This window comes from Pinus tabuliformis, chromosome 2_1 (genome assembly GCF_031772625.1).
Source record: "Pinus tabuliformis cultivar Carrire ecotype Pingquan chromosome 2_1, CPIR1, whole genome shotgun sequence".
NCBI classification, from domain to species: Eukaryota; Viridiplantae; Streptophyta; class Pinopsida; order Pinales; family Pinaceae; genus Pinus; species Pinus tabuliformis.
In genome coordinates this window covers 956,251,182-956,263,677 of record NC_142299.1, presented here as the reverse complement: position 1 = coordinate 956,263,677, position 12,496 = coordinate 956,251,182, and positions in this window count along the sequence as shown.

The window sequence follows — 12,496 nt, the reverse complement described above, 5'->3', positions numbered from 1 at the left end:
TTTACTCGATGGAAAAAAGTAGATCCTTTAAGACAAGTTAATGACCAGGAAGTCATCCACTTCTTGAAACAAAACATTATAACTAGGTTTGGTGTTCCGATGTCTCTTGTATTTGATAATGCAACTTATTTTTCTTCGTTGAAAATTTATGAATTCACATTAAAAAATGGTATTATATTAAAGCATGTATCTAATTATTACCCATAGGGAAATGGTTTAGCTAAATCAACAAATAAAAACGTCATTCGCATAATCAAGAAAACCATTTTCTCCTAGCAAAGGAACTAACACAATGCTTTGAAAAATGCTTTACGGGCTAACCATGTAAATCCAAATCCTTCCCTCAAATCCTTACCGTACTTCCTGGTATACGACAAATAAGTTATTTACCCTCCAAACCTGTATCTCGCAGCCTTACAACTCTCCGAAGAGTCCCAAGGAAGACCTTGCTTTCTAGTTCAAAGCAGGATGGATACCTTGCTCAAACTTGAGGAAGAAAGGGTCAAAACCAAAGAAATATTTGTTGTCCATCAAAACTGTATTAAGTTTTGGCTTGAAAAGAAACCCACAGAGACAAAGAGTTTCAATGTGGGTGACTTGGTATTGAAGTGGGATAAAGCCCACGAAAAGAAAGGAAAACACATGAAGTTCCAACTTTTGTGGATTGGCCCCTTCACCATCAAGGAAAAGCTCGGTCATAATACTTTCAAGTTGAAATCCTTAGACAGGAGGACTGATCCTCTTCCCATAAATGGTCGAGATTTGAAATTTTATTTCTAATAGCAGCTCTAAGTTGCATTTCCTGTACAATATTTTCTTTTGTTTTCTTTCCATTTCATTTGTGTCAGTTATATGTGTGTTGTGTCAAGTTGGGTATTGTTTTTTTTTTTTGTCTTGGTCATTGTACATAAATAATACCTTGTGTGAAAAAGTGCATGGCTTAAAATATACTTCGTGGTGAAATAAAGAGAAAATGTGATAACCACAACACTTGGCTATCTTTTTTTTATCCTTCTTTGTTTAGGAATATACTATAGGTTGAGCTAAGTCCAAATGAAAAATATGATAATCCAAAAGGAAATCCTTGAGGGAACCTATTAGATATGCATCTATTCTAGTATCCAAACTCCTCAACTTGGTATATATCTACTTGGTGTGTTACATGCTTATCCAATCTAGTAGAGAAGGATAAGGGGAAAATATAAAGTGAGAAAACCAATATCAAAGGTTATAAAAATACTTCTCTGAAGGGGAAACCTCCTCTGCTCTCAATAAGTTAGGATCCCTCTTCTGCCCATTGAAAATAATAAGTGTCGAAGCATAGTCCTATTAAATAAATAAATAAAGGGTGAAATAAGAGAAAGGCTTCCTATGTAGGGAGGTGAAGAAAATGACTTCATTGGGGTACTTTCCAGGCTTACTGGCAGCAAAACAATGTTTGTGATCTTGTAGTGACTCTGTTGGGGTATTATCTAGGCCTTCTAGTAGTGGAGCAACACCAGAGATGAAGATCATACTTTGAATATATTAAAATCACCATTCGTGCTACCCTTTCCTAGATTGAAAAGATTGTGATATGGCATATCTTTTGTGTGTTGGAATCAAGTGAAAGTGAAGTGAGGTACTATGTATACAACTGGGTAGAGAGGGGAAGTCAAGATAATCCAATTGGTGAATTAATACTTCCTAATGGGCTGATATTTTAACTGAAATTCTATTCCTAGGAAGATAAGTTGAAATTCACCCAATGTGCCACCAAGTGTTGCCACTGATACAAAACTCTCCAAAATTTCGCTACATTCAGGTTTTGGAGCCTACTTAACTTTTATATCAAGTGTTGCGTCGACCATCAAGTGTCATGTCAATGAATTTTATCTATTTCAAGTATTCTTTATCATTATTAAGTGTTGTTGAATTGATTATGACATCTTTAATGCATTTCATGGTCATGAAACATTCATTTGTTGCAAAATGACTCTTCTGGTTGTAGTCACACACACTTCGTCTGTTATACTTGGGGAGTGTATGTAAACTGGAATTTTGATGTCTATTTATCATTGTTTAAGTATGTCTAAGTTGTATTGATGATTTGGTATGCATCACACATGATTATATGTCTAAACTCACTAAGTCTACCCCTTGTTCTATCTTCCACACTTAGATAAATTTTGGTTACAAAGTGAACCTGTTAAGGCTAGGAGCGCAAAAATGCACTCTCAAGCCTTAGCAAGAATCCTTTATTATTTGGAAGTGTTCCCTGTGCCCTCCAAGAGTTCATAGTGCACTCTTTTCCCCTTCATTGTTCCGAACTATGCCCTAAATAATCTAGTCTTCCTTTGAGCACATTTCTTCGACTTGAAGAAGTGCACCTTCCTTGAGCGTATGAGAACACTCTAAAGACCCAATGTCTAATCCTTCAACAATGTGCCCCACACCCTATTTTTACTACTTGAGAGAATTTGTGCACCCTGAAGCTCCAAATCCTTTTCCTTCAGCCTTCAGCTCTGTGTCTTGCACCCTTCTTGTCTCCCTTGAGTGCATAACGCACTTGGGAATCCTGAAGCCTCATCATTTTTCCTTCATACGTGCTCCCTGCTCTATCCCTTAAGTCTCTCTCTTTCCTCTTGAGTTCACGAGACATCCCAAAGCCATGAATCTTCATCTCCTTAGCCATTGAACCTTTTGAAGTGCGGCCAAAAGTCCTCCTTGCTCCTCCCAATCGCACCATTAAGACATGAACATAAAATCTACATGAAACATGTTAGAATAAGAGATTTTTCAGGCTGAAGTTTGCTGGCCATGAGTGATTGTAGTTTCAGGTGTTTCAAGAAGAAGCATGACAAGGATTCATGAAGAATATTGGGAAAAGATAGAAGTGACGAGCCTTGGTATTGCAAAAAGAATGTTGTAACTCCTAAGGTTACCAATGTAAATAATCAACTCGAGGTTTGTACAAACTTGGAGGCGAGAGTGTTGTATGCACAATAGGTCAAGATCTTCTCATGTCACCCTCAGTAATTGAATTAGATTGAAGTATGAAAATACCACTCTTTCAGATAACTACAAAGAGAATTTGCATGAAAAGAAAAAATCCTACCTTAATTGCAAGGAAGTGAACATTATCCTAATTGCAAAAATGAAAGTACCATTCATTAGATGTAAAATAATATCTATAACTACATGAAGGAAATAGACTATACTAGTGGTAGAAATGAACTATGATACTTGCAAACCAATAAGTTCAATATTCTACTTGCAAAACACAAATTATTAATATAACTACAAATTTCTTTGAAAGATGAATTTTAATCTACAACACCTAACTATGAAATCCAAGAGTATAACTTTTGTTCATATGTGAAAATATGATTCCTAATTCTAATTATGGTCTTGTCCTTGCAATGGTGGAAGGATGGGTCTAGAGTGGTCCTTGGGTCACCCCAATCATGGATTCAAGGCTTGGAGGTCATTATTCAATCCTATAATGTAGATATCAAAATCCTAGAGAAAATATGGTTTAATTTAGGCAATTCCACAAGACTTCTACAAGATGCTACATGAGACACTGTTTTTCTATAGGAGTGCCCTGTTTTTCTACAGGATTGGGTACAAGATATTTATGAGGGAAAGGAAGGTGTTCTGAAGGTGGATAAATGTGTATGAGGGTTTATGAAGGATGTGTGAGGCCTTTTTCCAATCTTATCACCCCTCAAAGGTCTATCTTGCACAAACGTTCATACCCACGGTGTCCTTCATTGGCCTTGAAATTATGATCTCGGTGGCAAATATTGAGAGAAGTATGAGGTGTATAGGAGGAGGATATAAATGTCTAAGTGGATGTGGATGAGTGTGCCAACCCCTGCAAGTCACTGGAAACCCTTGCAGACTAGCAATCAAGAACATACATCTACTGATCAATATTACAGTAAAATTAATCAAGGTGGAAAGGATGACTTGAATTTTTTTTCTTCAAGATCTATTTTAACCTACAACATGCATCTAATCTATTTTCCAAATCATGATATTAACTTTCAAGGTGCATAAACAAAGCATGCAAAATAATTTCAATCCAAAGCATAACAAATTCAAAAGAAACATAAACACATATTTTTGGATTGTTATTGTAGACCTTCCAACCACACTTCCCACAAGAAAGGTGGTGATCAAACCTTCAACTACAATATTTTCAATTTAATTCCTACTTAAACAAGGGATGAAGTGCAACAAATTGAACAAAAGAAAAGTAAAAACACATGAGAGGGACTAAAGCCTCTAGGTTGGGCCCTAACCCAAGGGTTCCAACCCTCCTAAGCTAACTCAGATGTAGACCAACAAAGGACCTTTCATTAACAAAAAATAGAGTGAAAATACATAATCTCAAAATGAAAATAACAGTCTCAAGTACCCAGCCTTTAATAGCTCTTATTATTTCCAAAATTTTTAATCCTAATGAGCCCTTAGGCTTGTTTATTTATACAAAAAGTGACTGAGGGGAAACTACCTTTAGAGGAGGACTACTTCCCTCCAAAATATCAAAATTGGTGGATCTAGTTCCCTTAGATATCCACATGAACTTGAGTTCATTGGCTGCTAGTGGACTTCAAGCTATTGGTGAGGAATATTGGGACTCAAGTCAAGTTGGAGAGTTAATGTAGTGGACAAGCCTCCTATATTCTCTCTAGATGCCTCCAACATGCCCCTGCATAGTAAATGTCTCCAAAAATGCTTATTTTGCCTGCATATTAACCACATTATGCCATGAAATATGACATGCACCCTTTATTCTTCCTACTAAGCACATTATGGTTACAAAATGTAAATTAATGTGAGAAAAACAGTGTTTAAGGGCTAGTGGATAACACAATGGGTGTCAAAATATACCTATTGATGGGACCAATCATCACCCCCTGTTGAAGGTGTTTCTCACCCTATGAGCAACTCACTCACTAATGTGAAGTTCATTCATGGCCCTAGTGGCCTCTCTGACATCCCAAGGCATCTTAGATGGTGTGCCTTCCTATGGATAAAATCCCGCATTTTCTCCATGTCTTCCCATTCCCTTTATTCTTATTCCTAGTGTCTTCTGTCCTATAGGTGCAAGATTAAGGGAGGGCTGAGTTTAAGCCCTATATAATTGATATTCAACCTTTGAATGATCCTTTTGTAAAGTGGGGTTCTCTCTAGGGTATTCCGTAGTCTTTTAGGAGAGTGATACTCTTTGATTTTCAAACTGTGAGGAAGAGAATGCCATCTCCTTTGGAAAACCTATAAGCTTTAAGTCGCCAACATCCTAAAGGTGTCCTCATAGTGGAGGATAGATTGTTATTTTGTTTCTATGTACCGAGGGTGAGATTTGGGATCAATGGAGATAATGTTGTGGTTATTGATGTCAGCCTTGGGGCTCACTAACTTCGCTCTGATGTATAGGGGCTCACTTTCCTCTTTGATCATCACCCTCTTCACTTCCTCAACCCTTGTTTCTTCATGGGTCAACCAAGAGGCTAGTGCCATTAATTGCATGTCCACCAATATTGAGTCGGGGTCCCAAATTTTCATGTCCATGAGGACGATATTGTGCATATAGAACTCAACCATCTTGGACAAAAGTCAATGAACCTTTTGTAATCTTGGAATGGTAGAGAGTCATACCGTGATAATATTTTTATCTAGAATTACAACCATTTCTCCTTGAGGAAGGTGGCATAGGACTTGGATGGTTTCCTGCATTGTATGACTTCAAGGGACAAACTTGCAATGGTGGCAAGTTGTACCTCCTTTTCTCGCAGATGCTCCCTTAGCCTCTTGTTTTTTTATTGTACCTTCTCCTTCATGATTGATTCCCTCAGCCTTAAGTCATTCAATTCCTTTCTCCTTTGTTTCACTTTTTCCTCCATGAGGCCTACACCCTATACCTTTTTTGATTTTCTAATTTGCATCCATTTGTGAGTTTTTCCTCTTTCCCTTTCTAGCTCAAAGAAGAGTGGTATTCCAAATTTGGTGGGTATAATTCTCCCTCCCTCAAAAAATTTGTATTAGGATCCAAGGTTAAATTGTGGTTCAAGCTCTTGGAGAACTTGGGGACATTCTTATTACCTTTTTGATGTGGCTTCCCTTTCCTATTACACTCCTTGTTGAACCCGTAGCAGATATGTTCCTTCCTGTAGTAGCCTTGTTTTTTCCTGTAGCTCCTTTATTTTCTCCTATAGTTCCTCTACCTTCTCTTGTAGTAGGGTAGCTTGTTCTTTGAGCTTCTTAGATGTGACTACTCTAGTAGTGGGCCTCCTTATGGTTGGAAAAGGTTTTTTACCCTTGGATTTAGGGAGGTTATCGCCTAAATTTTCCCTTCACCGGGTCCCAATTCTCCTTCTTAGTTGGGTGACTCATCAATTTTGATTGGGATTGTTGAAGGAGGCTGAGGTTTCCCTTGCCTGATCCTGGTGCTCTTTATCCTCTTAAAGTTCAATGGGCCTTGCTTGGGATATCTTCTCTTGGGATTGAAAAGTATGTTAAATTTGGCCAAGGTAGAATCCACCTCTTTTTCTGAGTTCCTTGCAGAGAGACTTAGTTGTGTCCCCTTCTTTTCCAATCATTTGATATCTAGAGGGCTCCTTAGGGGTATCTTCTTATGCTTTCTTCTCTCCTCCTCCTTCTTCCTATGTCTTTTATCCTCCCTTATTCTCTTATTCCTCCTCCTTCCCTTCCTTTCTACCTCCAACACTAGATTTTGGTGTCTCTTCTTGTTGTATTGAGCTAAGGGATTGTGTCTCAATGAAGGCTTCCCTATCCATGTCCACAAAGTCATCCCACAACATAGTATTTCTGAGATGGCTTAAGTTATTCATGAAAATGAGCTTGATGAGGCCATGATAGGCAACGTGTTGGTGCTTCCCTTCCCTCACTCTGGCTCATTTCAATGATGGACTGAAAGAGGAAATGTGGAACACTAAGCCTGCTTGGAATTTGCAACTCTCTCTAGAAACTTAGCTCATAGAGCATCCTAAATTAATAGGCATACACAATACTGAAACTCCCCTCACAATATATGTACTTGAGGATGTTATAGGCTACTTCATCCCAAAGGTAAGGGAGGATCTCTCTTCTCACTCCATTTTTATCTTCAATAGGTTCCTCTTCAAGGAGGAAGAAGTTTTTCTTGGCAAGTTATGATATTATGGCATGAAATGAGCTAAAAATATAGGAGTTTAGGTTATGAATAATGGTATTGTATGGTGGAAAAATGGGCATATTTAAGACCCAACATCCCCCCATGCATGAGGATTTAGATTAAAATTTCAAGCTCTTTAAAGATAAAATATTTTTGGGGTGTTGTAAGAACCCCTGTGTACTGATTCATGTTGCGAGAAAGGGATCGTTAACTAGCAAGAGAAATTCAAGAACTATTGAGAGTTTGAAGAATGTCCCTCGAAGTACTTTCTCACATCCTAGCAGTAGTTGGGATATCTCCCTCTTAGGAAGAGTTCATCTTGACCACATTCAAGAAATTATCTATCTCTCCACAACCAGGAAAGGATTTGGATGTCTCCCTTGATTCGTCTTGCCTATCTACCAAGGAGATCGAAAAAACATGTACCAAATTTGATGACGAGCATCATGCCAAACCTGAGATCAAGGAACTTTCACATGCCCATCAACAAGACTTGTATGAATTTCAGAGACCAATTATCCAACCTTTCTTGGCATGACCGAGGAGGACTTTTAGAGTGGTCTAAGTGAAGAAATGGTCCAATACCAACAGGATTACTTCGAGCATTGGTTCTAGATCACAACCCACTCAAAGTACCACTCTCATCTTCAAATAATTTTTGTATCACATCTTTCAAAACTACTGATTTTTCATGCTCATGTATCTTCTAAAGTTTATATGTTAAATCTAGGCATTAATATATCTTTGTACCCAATCCGCACATGGCTTCATTGGAAGTACTCTTTCACTTAAAGGAGGACTTCTTTTTTGTAGTAGATTAAGAAAGTTTGCATTGGAATAAATAAATAGAATAGTAAAGAGAAAAATAAGCCTTGTTGTGAAAACTAGCTTGGGGAGTATTAAGTATAGAATCAGTGCCGAAATTCTGGGTTAAGTATAGAAAACATGGGTTTGACGGTTTCAGTGACCAACCACACGGTGGACCATAAATTGGGACAATTTGGTGCACTCTCTATAAGATTTTCAGTTGGATTATCTTCGATCTATTCTTTTACTTTACTTGGCTATGATCTATTCTTTACTCCACTTAGTTAATTTGTTGCAACCATTTCCATCAGCTAAACTCTTTAAAAATGTCGTTGTTTTGTAAAGAGAGGGATATATGCATATGAATAGCTTTTTGTAAGGGAGATATACGCTTAGATAAGATGGTGACTGTGACATGCTTCTTATTTGATGTCCGAACTGATGTTTCATTGAAATTTAATACAATTATGGCCTCGACATTTATTTTCCTGTAAGTGCTATGTCTTGTTATTTTTAAAGTACTGCATTAGTTTAAGACTTATTTTGAGAAGTGGCAAGGGCCCACCACAACCTGGAGCCAAGTCTTGTGATCATTATAAATTGTAGGAAGCGTGTTTTACTGAAATTTGTAGATTTACATTTCGTTTTGAAGTTGTTTCCTAAATAGATCTCAGATTTCCTATATGCCATTCTGTACTTAAACTACTTGCTCTATTTTTCTTGAATCTAGAAGAACATATTGTTTTTGAGCCTTTTACAAATAGGGGAAGAGTGAAAATTAATCCTTCCTATGCATGGACAATTTATTAATATTATTTCCTCAAGTAGGAACACTTAGAAGGATGCTTTTCGATTTTGAATGAATTTCGAACAATGATGACTGTATTTCGAGCTTGATCTGTTGATTTAATTTGGTTCGATATTTATAATTTTAAGTCTTGTGCGTTTATCAATCACACAAGAGTCCCTGTGGCATTGAGTTTTATAGAAAATATCCATAAATAGTAAGGAAGAACGTTATTCATTAACGAAGATTGTATGTTTAGGAGTTGTAGCATAGCTATGAAATTCAATGTAACTGTAGTGAAATTGTAGGTTACTACACTTTTTCATAGAAGGCATCTTACTTAGAGTAAATTTCCTGAGTTTATTTAGATTGGATTTGAATTAGAATATAAGTTTTGATTTTTGAAGTCTTTCGAATCCGAATATGTTAAATTAAGTAGTATAAGGGTGTTGATTGAAATTGTCATTTAATTTCCTTTAAAGACTTTCGAAATTAAATGTGTGAACTAGGTAGAATAGAAGGAATCAGTTTGAGTTATGATGAGTTTTCATTAGTTTACAAACGTTGGGGATTGCTTGAGCAAGTGATTGGTATTTATTTTACAGTAAACTTGTATCACCTGTGCAGTAATTTGAATAGTGACTTGTATTTGTATCACTGGTACATTGGTTTGTGTTACTAGTATGCAATAACTTGGGTACTGTGCAATGAACTTTGAGAATATCAAGCAATAATTTTGAATTAGGATCACTGTTGGTTTGGTTTAGACACATTTCTATAACTAGTCGTTTGTTTTATTATTGAGTTAAATAAGTCATAGTTAAAATAGAATAGTGATTTCAGTTTTTTTGAGATAGATTAGATTACAGTAAAATAGGTTTCTCCACTTCATCTTTTCTTGATGAGATCATTAGATATATGAATTGGTTATTTTGTACTTCATTTTGTACCTCATGATGTTAGTTTAGGTTAGATGCTCTGATCCTGCATTACCTACTCTTGTGCCTCGAAGCTTATGAGTCCTAGATTGATAATTTAATGTCGGAATTATAACACATATAAATTATTTCCCCAACATTTTTGGTGCCATTATTAGGGAGGTGCTAAATGGATTAGAGCGTAGTTTCATTCACAAGTTTTCGGTGTGATCTTAGTTATAGGGAAACTAGAGGGAAGACATGATAGCAAGACGCGAGTGAAGAGCAACACATCCACTTTGGTTTGGGGGCGCTCCAAAGTCTGGTTGTCCAAGTAAGCAAGGAGTTCAAGTTTGGTAAGTTTTATTGCAATTAGTAGTTTTAATCCATTTAGATTAAAATTTCAAGCTCTTTAAAGATAAAACATTTTTGGGGAGCTGTAAGAACCCCTGTGTAGTGATACATGTTGTGAGACAGGGATGATCAACTAGCAGGAGAAATTCAAGATTGATTGAGAGTTTGAAGAATGTCCCTCAAAGTACTTTCTCAAATTCTAGTAGTAGTTGGGATATCTCCCTCTTAGGAAGACCAAATTGAGGAAATTATCTATCTCTCCACAACCAGAAAAGGATTTAGATGTCTCCCTTGATTCCTCTTGCCTATCTACCAAGGAGATCGAGAAATCATGTGCCAAATTTGATGAGGAGGATCCTATTGAACCTAAGATCAAGGAACTTTTACCATGCCCATTAGCAAGCCTTGTATGCATTTCATAGACCAATTATCCAAGTTTACCTGGCATAACCGAGGAGGACTTTCAGAGTGGTCTAAATGAAGAAATGGTCCAATATCACCAGGATTACATCAAGCATTGGTTCTAGATCACAATCCAGTCAAAGTACTACTCTCATCTTCAAATACTCTTTGTAACACACCTTTCAAAACTATTGATTTTTCATGTTCATGTACCTTCTAAATTTTATATGTTAAATATGGGCATGAATATATTATTTTCTGCAGTAGAGTAGGAAAGTTTGCATTGAAATAAATAAATATAATAGTAAAGAGAAAAATAAGCCTTGTTGTGAAAACCAGCTTGTCTGGCATGAATTGGCATGAACCTTGCTTGAAAACCAGGTAACTAGTGGGCAAATTTCCCAATAGGGTTTGTAAATTTGTATGATTTCTTCAAATCATGTATCTTTCAAGTCATTATGTTTTGTAATCATGTTGGTTGATGTGGGATCCCTTAAGGCCCACCTGCCAACAAGCCTTGTCCCATCAACACTATGTTACGATTAGATAAGGTACCTGGGAGCCTGCATGCCTTAATGACAGGTGCCATTGTCATCTAATAAGGAAATACATCAATGTTTCTTGGTGGATTAATTCTATAGTCGATTCGACTTCAAAAAATCCATTCATGGCTAGTAGAATGTACCTAGTTCCTTGATTCCCATTGACATCAAAGGTGGGATATCTCACATTGGTTAAGGACATCCTCAATGGTCAGTAATCCAATGATTCTTGCTTATGTTCGACATCGACACCATTTATTCACATATGCAAGATTGCACATGGGTGTGTAGCAGTTGAAGACTATATGGTTTTTTTTATCTCAACACAGATTTGCAATACTTTGCAGCTTTGTATCAGCATTTCCATTTCCATTTTTAGGAGTATATTCCTTTCCGTATAGACTTCCATATAGCAAACTAGCCATTAATTTACAACAACAAGCACCTTTCCTCAGTTGTTTGGGGACATACAACTCCTCAGGCATGGGGGAGAAGGGGACCTTTAGTTCAACCCTCATCTCAACTACCTTCAACAGATCCAAATCAAACTCCATTGTATCTCTAGCAATTCTCTCAAGTCATATCAGCAGTCACATCAACTCCTGCAATTCCATCATTCACTTCATCTTGCAACACCAAGCACATCCACAACAAAGGTAAAACTTGAGGTAAATTTGGCTTAAGATTCCCTAATTCATTATAAGGTTTAAGAAACTTAATGATTGACCACTTCTTCTTCCATGCATTTTATCTTTCATAAACTGTTATCCTTTTTTTTTCCTTCCATTCATTACACGTATACTCTGATCACCAGACCATGTTAAAAGAAAAATCCTTACGGTGCATTAGTAAAGGAAGTCTCTATAGTGTCTTCTCCTTCCATGATAACAAGCATTCTATTCGTAGTATGAGGTCATTGTTGCCATGACATGATAAAGGAAACCACCTATAAACATTTGCCTTACGATGACAGAGTATGCAAGCACCCATCCACATACTTACCATCTCCATCAGCACCTCATTTCATCCATCATCTCTTCCTAATCCATCCCTTTTTTGTCCTCAATTTGTATTGCTCTGAAAATTCATATGATATGTTAAATGTGAAGAGTGCTTCTCCACAGGAACTATCACTTCCAAATATTCAAGCAATGTTGTCCTGCAAAGAACCAACATTTACAAAACAATGTCAAGAATTTGTCAATGAGCAAGGGATATGTTTGCATGAGGACGTGCAAATCCTCAGGCATGGGGGGATGTTGGGACTCAAATATTCCCATTTTCCACTATACAATACCACTATTCATAACCTAAATTCCTATGTTTTTAGCTCATTTCATACCATAATTTTATAACTTGTTGCCAATTCATATCTTACACTTCGTGGTTGATTATCATTAGTTTTAATAACTTTTCAATGATTAGAGATGACTTTGCCATCATTTTCTAATGATGGTTTTTCCAAGTTAGTTTACCATAGGGATCCATTTCCAAAAATCTTCATACAACAAAATGCTATAGA